This window comes from Eschrichtius robustus, chromosome 1 (assembly GCF_028021215.1).
Source record: "Eschrichtius robustus isolate mEscRob2 chromosome 1, mEscRob2.pri, whole genome shotgun sequence".
Taxonomy (NCBI): Eukaryota; Metazoa; Chordata; class Mammalia; order Artiodactyla; family Eschrichtiidae; genus Eschrichtius; species Eschrichtius robustus.
The window spans coordinates 84161645-84173909 of NC_090824.1; positions in this window are offsets into that span (position 1 = coordinate 84161645).

Sequence of the window (12265 nt, forward strand, 5' to 3'; positions counted from 1 at the left end):
TGGTTGGTAATCATTTATTTGTTTAGGAAATATTGTTTCATTATCATGACTGGCTGAGGCAGAACCTCTTGCAAATTTTTTGCAACTCAAACTGCACCAGCTCAAATAAAATTTTTTTAACTATTCCTCACTGGATTTAAATTCAATGTCCTTTGCACTTAGGTCCTTCCTTTTGATTTTGCTACCTCTGTGAAATTCTGAGATAACTGTCTATCCTTTTCCTAAGCATTAGCTTGCTTAAGTGTATATATTCCTCCTCAGTTTGAGGGGATAGAGCATAACGATTTTCCCTCTACACCATCCTATAGACCCCAACATATGGTCTGCTGCAGGGGTGATGGGACAGAGATGAACAGATTTGAACTGTGCATAAGGAAAGCGACCGATTTTTTAAAAAAATATTTACTATACAAGTACAAAACTGTGCTGATCTCAAATCAAGAGCTAGTGAAGCTCAAATTTACTTTCCCTTCTCATCTCTAAGATTTTGATATAGAAACTAAAGCTGTCTTCCAACTTGGCTGTTCGCAAGAGAAATTGGTGATGATTAAAACTGAAGTGCTGAGACATGAAAAGAATGACACAAAGTGTTCTCAAGAAATAAGGAAAGTATTCATATTGTGGCTTCTATGTTAATGTTTCAGAATTTTTTTCACAAAATATTAAAAAGTGTATTTCCACTATGGTTTTCTCAATACAAACTACTGTCTTGAGTCCACATTGCTTTTCTGAAGACTATTGTTTGAAATGGTTTAGATTTTTTTAAACTCCTGACCTAAAGATATTATTATTTCCAGCTAAAGAAAAGGTAAAATAGCCTTTTGAATATACATATGTATACATATAAACATATTCATATTACATGAATATTAAAAAATCAGTCCCAATAACATTCTTAGTAAGTCATAATGTAACAGAATTTGTGGTAAAGCTTAAGATGGAAAGTAAAGGCAAATATAGACTCTATAATCCCGAAACACATACAAATAAAGACAAATAGAAAAGAAGTGAAATGGCATTCACAGAATAAGTTCTTGACAGTTTTATCATATGGATTATTTAAAATCTTAAATAAACAGTAGCCATTAGGATACTGTATTGTGTTGTACCATATATATATATATATGTATATATACATATATATATACATATATATATATATATGTATATCCGTATATAGTCAGCAAGATAAAGCTTCTCTAAGCTACATCTCTGTGAGCCACTAAGGGTAGATTTCTTTCTGGCACTCAAAATAATATTTAAAAACCTGTCTCAACCATACATTTATTTATAATCTGGTTTCCGATATACCAAGTTATTAGATGTCAGTTCTCAATTTGCCAAGCATAAGGTATTATCTCTATTGAAAAGCCATGGCATACTTTAATGTTCCAGCACACTCCACCTACATTGAATTTTGATCCTGGACAGGCTTCAGTGATTCATCATTCCTGGCATCCACTTCCTTGAGACATCTGATTGGATTGAAATGATGTAAAGAGAAAGGCAACATATACAAACCAGGGAAATTCACCAAAAATTACAACTGGATTTCTCTTATTCTTGCTGTTACTGAAGAAAAGTTTTAAAATGAAACATATTTATCTTCAGCTACACACAAAAAATAAATAACCTTGGAAAATTGTAAAAGGAAAGCTAGCAAACAAGGTACAAATAACAAATGGTTAAGATGCTTGTTTTTACAAATCCAGTATCACAGCATACAACAGACAGGCACAGATTCTCAAAACATGCTAGCCATGATATTGCAATAGCAATGGCCCCTAGAAGAAAAGTGAGAAAATGACTAAGGCTGTTGTGAATTGCTTTGTCCAGTGCGATGAATGTGTGGGAAACATTTCTGGGTGGCCCTGAAATGTGACCTGGGCCACTCATTACTCAAGTGTGCCTTATTAATTCCTCTTTGATATAAACGTTGTGTATCTAGTTTACCTGCATTTAACTATCTCATGAGTCAAAGCTAACCCTAAAAGCTTTCTAGATTTCTTTAATTATTTTCTAGGAGTAAGGGCTGCAATGATTCCATCTAGTAGATACTGCTATTAGTTCTACTACCCAGCTGGTGGAATATAAAAATTACCTAAGGGTCAAAAGAAGCTTTAAATGTTAACAAAATCCTCTGGATTTTGTGTAAGGAAGCTAGCACAGAGTACCTACTCACATGCTATATCTTTACTACCACGCTTCCTCTTTGTTTGGAAATGCTTTTGTTTAGAGTGATGTTAAATATCATCTAACCAGACAGTGACAGGAGCATTGATCTGCTTAACCTTGCAATGAACTGAACATTGTTCATCCATTCCCACAGCCAAAACCTGGGCCAAATGGGCGAATGGCCCTGACAGGGAAAAGTGGGAGCTTCCCTGATTAATAGCTAAGATGCAGAGTATTTGCAAAAGAAATTAGAAGAATGCATTATCTGGAGACATTTCCTGCCACCAAATCACCCCCACTTAGGTCGATGACTGAGAAATCCCAGAAGGCGTTCTCCTCTGAATGTGGCCTACGTCAATGGCACATTTCTGAATTGTCAGGCTGAAAGCCCATCAATAGTCATAAAGAGAAGGATGTGTCTTCATTGGGGGTGTGTTGATGGATCTGATCCAGAACATGAGAGGTGATTCCCGGGTTAGTTGGATGTTAGACATATTTGGGTCTGGTGACGGTGCTTCTGATTTTAAATCAAAACCATTCTCCCCGCTTCATTCAGTACATTACATAATATGAGTAGGGCTGTCTATATGCATAATTATCACCGCTCATGAGAAACAGGCCCAAAAGAATTCTCTGACCTTGTGCTGATAAATTGTGCTGAAGGAACAAGGGGCTCAGAACTGCCAGTCTCAGTTACAGAGTCTGAAAAATTAAGTTGGACTGAAGGGAAATCAAGCTTCTGCATGGCACATTTCTCGGTAGACTGATACTCTAATCTATTGAAGTCTGTTCCTCAGGACCCCAGTTCAAGCCCTACCTCTGCTCGTCGGTCAGCACATCATTCCTGGCACTAAACAACATGCTTTGTAATTTCCAACCTGACTGGAATTAGCTCCTGAGAGGAGCGGGGCGGGGGGCGGGGGGTGTGAGGGGGAAGGAAGTTAGAAAGAAATGGTTCAAAAAGTACTCTTTCTCAATCAGAAACATCTGGTAGAGTTATAAATGGTTTTAAGTAGACACCAGCAACAAGGGGGTCCACGTAGCAGAAGTAGAAAGGAACGAAGCTGCCCCTCACTGAAAGTTCCCAGGTAACCGAAACAAAAAATATCACCATATATTAGAGAAAACTTTTGAACCTGCTTGGTGGCTGACACGCTAGCATTCTGAATTTGGTTCCTATTACAAAGAACCACATAATATGAAGGATCTCCATGTGCCGTTCTGAATGCCTGAAGGGCCAGGGCATGTCTTAGCCGCTTTATACTATCTGTCGTCCATTAATCTCATGGAAGACCCTTCTTACTGTAATTCCTAAGGGGGCTTTTCTAGAAAAAGCAAGAAAAAAGAGGGCTGCTCCTCGCCCTCAGCTCTGATAAAATTCACACTCTGACTTACAGGATCTTTCTAAAGACACGAAAAATATGATGCAAAAAGGAGCTTCTACCTCTCTGGTGTCTGTGTGTGTGTCAATGTGTACTTTAGAAAGATCTTAACATTGGACATCCTAAAAGGAAATTATAAACTACTTGTCTTCTGTGTGAAGCCCTCCCAAACCTGCCTTGAGAAACCGAATTTAAAGTTTTTAACTAAAAAGTGGCGGTGTGAGTTTTAAAGCAGTGTTGTCACAAGCACAGAAATTCTTTAGTCATACTTTAATAAAATCAGTCTCACCACACACAAAAAATAAACCTCTCTTCCTAATTCATGTTTTGATTAAAATTCAGAGATTGCCAGAGTTAAGCTAACACATAACCAACCGTGCTGTAGGTGTTTGCCTAAAAGAGGAGTAGTTCAAAGAAATAACCAGGTACCTCAAAAGCAATTGGAAGTTTAGGGGTAAAAATTAGCCAGGACTTCGTCACAATTTGCATTATTGTAACAAATGTGGAGTTACTAGGGAGGGGAGAATAGGAAGCACAGAAAACAGAAACCAACTTTCTTTTCATCTAACCCTGGAAGTCTGAATAAGGTGAGTATTGCTTCGTGACAAACTATCTGGAGGAAGGAGAGGGGGCAGGTGGTAGGGGAGTAACAGTGAAATAAAGAATTTCTTTAAAAGAAAACATCAGATTGCAACCACATCAATCATTCCCTGATTTTAAAAAAATAAATGAGTGCTTTTCTCCACAGTTGGAAATTTCATTACTTCTGTATGTTCTCCTCTTTGTTTATAAGCTGACTAAGAACTCCTGGAAGTTTTGCTTTCGTTTGGGAAGAGGGGTCAGATTTTTGATGGCCCCAAATGTACCCCAGGGATTCTGCCCCAAGACTAAAGTTTAACTTTATTTTTCCTTCTCTTCTTGGTTTTTTCTTGAGGCGGAACAATAAATATATCTTTCAAATATACCATCATAAAACAGGCTCCCCGCCATGCTACAGTATCCAAAGAGTCACTCACATTATGGGATCCTAATGAAACACAGATCTTTCCAACTCACATCTAAAATGTCATTTTTCATGACATGACTATTTTATTGCGTAAAATGCAGTGGTCAAGCAGGCAAATGAGTCATTATTCTAAATTAAAAGACAGAAAAAATGAGAATGCTTTTTACTTTGCAAAGTATTATAAATTAATAATTGGCTGTTCCCCTTGAAAATGCAGGGTTTCAGAAGCCATAAAGAAAGTCCAGAGATGAGCAAGAACAAAAATGATTAATGAAAATGGTATTAGTTTCTGTAAAAGAATAGATGAAAATTCTGGAATTAATTATCTCTGAAAAGAATACAGTAAGGAAAGCACAACTTGGAAATGACTTTATAGCAAATAAGTTCTTCCTACAGAGCCCAGAGTGGAGGCAGAGAAAGAAAAATAAATGGGATAATAAATGATGCAGACAAACACCGGCCAAGTATCTTTCCAGTGTTATCAAAACACATTTGGTAAAATTTGCAGGCTCTTAAAATCTTACTTTAAGATACAGGTGGGGGCTTCCCTGGTGGCGCAGTGGTTGAGAATCTGCCTGCCAATGCAGGGGACACGGATTCGAGCCCTGGTCTGGGAAGATCCCACATGCCGTGGAGCAACTAGGCCCGTGAGCCACAATCACTGAGCCTGCGCATCTGGAGCCTGTGCTTCCCAACAAGAGAGGCTGCGATAGTGAGAGGCCCGCGCACCGCGATGAAGAGTGGCCCCCGCTTGCCACAACTAGAGAAAGCCCTCGCACAGAAAGGAAGACCCAACATAGCCAAAAATAAATAAATTAAAAAAAAAAAAAAAGATACAGGTGGAATATCAAGAGATCTAAAAGTAATTTTCCTTTATATCAGATGACCTGCTGGTACTGTATTTTTCTAAGAATATTTAAGTTTCATGCTGACATTTAAAGTACTATTCTAGTACCCCATTATGACACTCAATTCAGAAATACATTCAGATAAAGCAAATAGACCCTTTTTAGCTAATGTAAAAGATGTACATGTCCTAAATCGAATTCTGCTCTCAAGGAAACTCTATGTAATTAAATGTGCTTTAATTGTGTCTCACCAGATTATGTGGTTTGATTGTAGAGGTAACATGAGAATTAAAACAAAGCAAAACAAAACAGTAACTTCACCACTGAGGGATTTCTTGTTCACTTTTTCATTTCTGGGAATTTCATAAGAGATGCCAGTGTAGTGGAGGCAGAAAGGCAAATAGCTTTAATTCTTCTGGATGATATCACCCTTGAACTCATGTCCTCAGTTTTATTCTCCAGGACTTTGCTCATCATTTGCTTCCTGGAGTTGTTCTCCTTCCTGCCCCAGTCTATGCAAAGCATGGAGCTCTGCTTCATCACATCTATTGCATGTGATAAAATGTTATTATAGGTTTGCACAGAATGGAGAAGTACAGCACAGATTAATAAGCAATTTAAATTTTTTCTGCCAATCCTCCCAGTGGAATTTCTTACCAGCCAATGTCCTCTTTAACCCCATTGCTGCCTTGTGTCACTAAAGCCCTTTCCTACATCACCCTTCCATGATCCACAAACTCCAGTTTCTTGGCAGCTTTGTTACTAGTGTAATGTAATGGGTCAGACACTTTGGAAAGACCTCGCAAACTAAGTTTCCCTGATATTTAGGCCATTCTTTTCCTCTTTTCCATTTCTGTCCTTGAATAATACTTAGCAAAAAGGCTGAAGTTCAGAAGAAGGAGACTAGGATAAAGAAGAAGTCTCAGTTACAAAGTAAGAGGGAATATCAATTTACATTCCCACCAACAATGTATGAGGGTTCCCTTTTCTTGATACAGCCACTATGGAGAACAGTATGGAGGTTCCTTAAAAAGCTAGAAATAGAGCTACCATATGACCCAGAAATCCCACTACTGGGCATATACCCAGAGAAAGCCATAATTCAAAAAGACGCATGCACCCCAATGTTCACTGCAGCACTATTTACAATAGCCAGGACATGGAAGCAACCTAAATGTCCATCAACAGAGGAATGGATAAGGAAGATGTGGTACATACATACAATAGAATATTACTCAGCCATAAAAAGGAACGAAATTGGGTCATTTGTAGAGACATGGATGGACCTAGAGACTGTCATACAGAGTGAAGTAAGTCAGAAACAGAAAAACAAATATCGTATATTAACACATACATGTGGAATCTAGAAAAAAATGGTATAGACGATCTTATTAACAAAGCAGAAATAGAGACACAGACATAGAGAACAAACGTATGGATACCAAGGGGGAAAGGGGGGTGGGATGAATTGGGAGACTGGGACTGACATATATACACTCTTGATACTATGTATAAAACAGATAACTATTGAGAACCTACTGTATAGCACAGGGAACTCTACTCAGTGCTCTGTGGTGACCTAAATGGGAAGGAAATCCAAAAAAGAGGGGATATATGTATACATATAGCTGATTCACTTTGCTCTACAGTAGAGAATAACACAATATTGTAAAGCAACTATACTCCAATAAAATTTTTTTTAAAAGGCTGGAAACAAAAACAAACAAACAGAAAAAAACAAAGTAAGAGGAAGTATTTTCTTAAAAATCTTGCCTCATTCAGTCTTGGAGCGTTCTCAGAAGAAAAAGGAGGAGGGAGCATGAGAAGTTGGGGATGAGAAAAGTGAATTCCCTTCTCAGATAAATTGAGGTGAATAGCAGCCTGAAGGACTCTAGGAGGAAACTGGTTCACAGGTGCCCCCATCCCAGGCACACCAATGAGGTGGCCATAGAAAAGTTAATTTGACAGTGATAGCACAGAAATTTGGCAGAAGAGTTGCCTGAGTTTAGTTTTCCTGAACCATTTTTGTTAATATGCTATGTATGGATGGGACCTAGAAGTCTCTAGAAGAAGGAGCTCAGAGAACATCTGAGTTGAGAGCCAGCAGGATTCTCAGTGAGGCTCATCATGGGAGTTGGCTACTACAGAGTGAGTCCAGGCAGAGACTCAGAGGGCAACTGTGTGAGGCTGCAGTAAGGGCCACAGCAGCCAGGATGCATCACTGGGCCTTTTTTTTTTTTTTTCAATATCTTTATTGGAGTATAATTGCTTTACAATGTTGTGTTAGTTTCTGCTGTACAACAAAGTGAATCAGCTATATGTATACATATATCCCCATATCCCCTCCCTCTTAAGCCTCCCTCCCACCCTCCCTATCCCACCCCTCTAGCCGACATTGACTTTTAATATTGTAATGTTGCAATGTCTTCTGTAGAAATCAGTGGCTTTAAGTTTTCATTTAATCTTTCACCTAGACAGAAGTTTGCAAAATAAAAGCTATGTATGAGACTTGAATTTTTTTTGAATTTCATTTTATTTTTTTATACAACAGGTTCTTATTAGTCATCTATTTTAAACATATTAGTGTATATATGTCAATCCCAATCTCCCAACTCATCCCAACACCACCACCACCCCGCTTTCCCCCCTTGGTGTCCATAGGTTTGTTCTCTGCATCTGTGTCTCTATTTCTGCCTTGCAAACCAGTTCATCTGTACCATTTTTCTAGATTCCACATATATGCGTTAATATACGATATTTGTTTTTCTCTTTCTGACTTACTTCACTCTGTATGACAGTCTCTAGGTCCATCCACGTCTCTACAAATGACCCAATTTCGTTCCTTTCTATGGCTGAGAAATATTCCATTGTATATATGTACCACATCTTCTTTATCCATTCGTCTGTCAATGGGCATTTAGGTTGACTCCATGACCTGGCTACTGTAAACAGTGCTTCAATGAACATTGTGGTACATGATTCTTTTTGAATTATGGTTTTCTCAGGGTATATGCCAGGTAGTGGGATTGCTGGGTCATATGGTAATTCTATTTTTATTTTTTTAAGGAACCTCCATACTGTTCTCCATACTGGCCGTACCAATTTACATTCCCACCAACAGTGCAAGAGGGTTCCCTTTTCTCCACACCCTCTCCAGCATTTATTGTTTGTAGATTTTTTGATGATGGCGATTCTGACTGTTGTGAGGCGATACCTCATTGTAGTTTTGATTTGCATTTCTCTAATGATTAGTGATGTTGAGCAGCTTTTCATGTGCCTCTTGGCCATCTGTATGTCTTCTTTGGAAAAATGTCTATTTAGGTCTTCTGCCCATTTTTTGACTGGTTTGTTTGTTTTTTTTAATATTGAGCTGCATGAGCTGTTTATATATTTTGGAGATTAATCCTTTGTCTATTTACTGGTTTCCAAATATTTTCTCTCACTCTGAGTGTTTGTCTTTTCTTCTTGTTTATAGTTTCCTTTGCTGTGCAAAAGCTTTTAAGTTTCATTAGGTTCCATTTGTTTATTTTTGTTTTTATTTCCATCTCTCTAGGAGGTGGGTCAGAAAAGATCTTGCTGTGATTTATGTCAAAGAGGCATCACTGGGCCTTTAACAACAGAGACCCAGACCGGTAGACCTGTGGACCATCACTTTATCCAAGACAGCCAGTTGGGCAAGCACAAAGGAACATTTTCACAGAAACCAGAGGAACTGGCGGACTTCATGGGTCCAAGGACCCCTTTCCCTCGAGAATGTGTTAGGCCGTCTCATACACCCAGATCCCATCTTGGGAAAGAGGAGGAAAGGGGAGTGAAAGATTTTGCACTTATCCAAATGAGATTGAAATGACCAGATTAGACTAAATTTACTCCCCGGCATCCATTCCCCTATTTACCTAGCCAAGAAGAGCATGGGACCTATATACCTCTCCATATATCCATCTAGTATAAATAAGTTTTTTCAAATTTTTACCATTAATTATATGTAGAATTTTGGCCTCCTACTTCGTTGTATTAACAATTCCACCTTAAGAGCTTCTTAAAACTGTGAAAACCCTCTGAGGTAAATGCTGTCCCTCCCCCTCCCAATAATGCTGAAGCAGGGCAGATATTTGTTATTTGTCTTTCTCCTTCCTTCCTCTTTCTCTCCCTCTGTCCTTTCCTTCCTCCCTTCCTTTTTTTCTCTGTCCCTCTTTCTCTGCTTTTTTTTCTTAAGCTATTTCTTTTCTTTTTATACAAGATAGTTTTATCATTAAGGCAGCATTTTGGTATTTTCCAGTATGGATCAGCCTTACAAAGAGGATCTGGGGCAAAGCTAGCAAATATCTTGAATTCCTTGCTCACCGTGAAGCATACTTCCCTATTCATTATTTAGTAGGTAAAAAATATTTTCTGTCTTTTTTCAAGGTATTTCATTAGTTATTTTTAATATACAATGGGAATTTCAAAGACAGAAAGCAAATGAGTAATTAAGGAGGCCCTTCTGTTTGTTTTATTAAAGCTAATATATAAGATTTCTCTATTCTATAACATTAATATGCAAACAACCTACTGAATTCTAAGGGGATAAAGGATACAATGACCCATTCCTACGAACACTGATGTCAGAGAACCAATGGGAAAGTCTAAAACCCACAAGTTGATGTTTTTATCTTTATAATTTTAAGATATCACAATAGGATAATCAAACTTAAATATCATCAGAGTAATCCTGGCTGTCTTTGCCTTCTCTTTCCACATTATTGCTACTGCACTTTTAGGACTGTAAAGGCCTCAATATTTCCTTTTCACTCTGTCTCATTAGGAAAAAACTCACCTGTTCTTGCTGCCTCTGGCACAATAAAACTTCTGTTTGCAAAATATTGGCAACTCAGCTAGACAAAGCTAGCATTATGTTCCTTAAATATCAATGCTTTTTGAAGGAAATTAGCTTCTGGTTTTGTGGGGGTTTTTTTCACAACTAACCTTGTATTTACATCGCACATTTCCCTCAGTGACTTAAAGTGATTTACAGGTGTTAACTGATTCATGCTAAGAAAGGAGTTGATGGACGATGCAATAGTTTAGTCCCAATGTTAGAAATAAAGGTACAGGGAGATCATCACTCGCATGAAGTCAGAAAAGTGGGAAAATAAAAATCTGCCAATTGAAGCACACTTTGGCCTCATTCACTCGCTCACCAAAGAGAGGCACAGTATGAAGAACATATCAGGAGTCAAAGGTGTAAGATAAGCCAGCTTTACTGGATCTCAGTTTCCTATCTTTAAAAAATATAGTGCTTCATATATACAATGGAATATTACTCAGCCATAAAAAGAAACGAAATTGAGTTATTTGTAGTGAGGTGGATGGACCTTAGAGTCTGTCATAAAGAGTGAAGTAAGTCAGAAAGAGAAAAACAAATACCGTATGCTAACACATATATATATGGAATCTAAAAAACAAACAAACAAAAAATGGTCATGAAGAACCTAGGGGCAAGACGGGAATAAAGACGCAGACGTACTGGATAATGGACCTGAGGATACCGGGAGGGGGAAGGGTAAGCTGGGACAAAGTGAGAGAGTGGCATGGACATATATACACTACCAAATGTAAAATAGATAGCTAGTGGGAAGCAGCCGCATAGCACAGGGAGATCAGCTCGGTGCTTTGTGACCACCTAGAGGGGTGGGGTAGGGAGGGTGGGAGGGAGGGAGACACAAGAGGGAAGAGATATGGGGATAAATGTATAGCTGATTCACTTTGTTATAAAGCAGAAACTAACACACCATTGTAAAGCAATTATACTCCAATAAAGATGTTAAAAAATATATGTATATATAGTGCTTGATTATTGAGCTTGGAAGCCCATTAAACTCAAAACTGATCATTGCGTTTATTCAGCTACACACACGTGTGCCTGCACACGCACATATATTTGCTTAATTCCATTAAGATGAAATTCTACCCTCAATTTTTGTTTTAAAGAAAAAGTCATTTGGTCACATTAAGAATAGGCAAAACCACATTATTTCATTGATTTCCAGAGAGAAGTATACCAAGAAGGCAAATATCTATACTTTGTACAGGCGCAATTTCTTTCACATTTCTTTCTGTTCCACTCCTGCTTCCCCAACACACAAACATTGGCAATATTTATTTCCTGCTAAAGTACTAATGTAATAAGCCAAATATTTCACAATTTTGACAATTAGTTGTGTTTCCGTAGTTGAAATTCTGAGCACTTATCATTTTTAAAATGCCTTCTCATATGCCCATTCTTTATCAAGAAAAAAATGTGAAATTTGAGAATTTCAATGGCAGAATTTTTTGTTTTTACTTTTGTTTTTACTGCTTTTGGTCCTTTATTTGGTTCCTGAATGGATCTGTGAGTGTGTATGGTTACGCAACCTGCACTATTTCCTCATCCCTCCTAGTCTTTCTCACTTGGTTCTACACTGAGTGAACTTGTGCCTACCATTGACATCCAGATAACATGATACTCTGCTCTGCTATTCAGCTTTGACCACTTCCCTTTCCACCTTGCACCATAGCACTACCATTGAGAGATGAAAGAAGCAATTAATGATAGAAAATAACAAAAGGTTTTTTTCCTTATCACAGGATTGAGAAATCTACTGGACTAATATCCTTCCTGGGGCCATATTAAAAATGATGAAAATGTGTTGCGTTTGGTACAGATGTCAAAATTTTCCAAGGGCACAGAATTAATTCAATTCTGTACTTCCCACACACTTCCACAAACTTTTTTTATTAGAATGAACTGGTTTTTTTTTTTTTTTTTTGTATGCCCAAGAACGTTTGGGTTATCATTTACAATCAAGGTGAAAACGAATCAGAGTGATAGATCA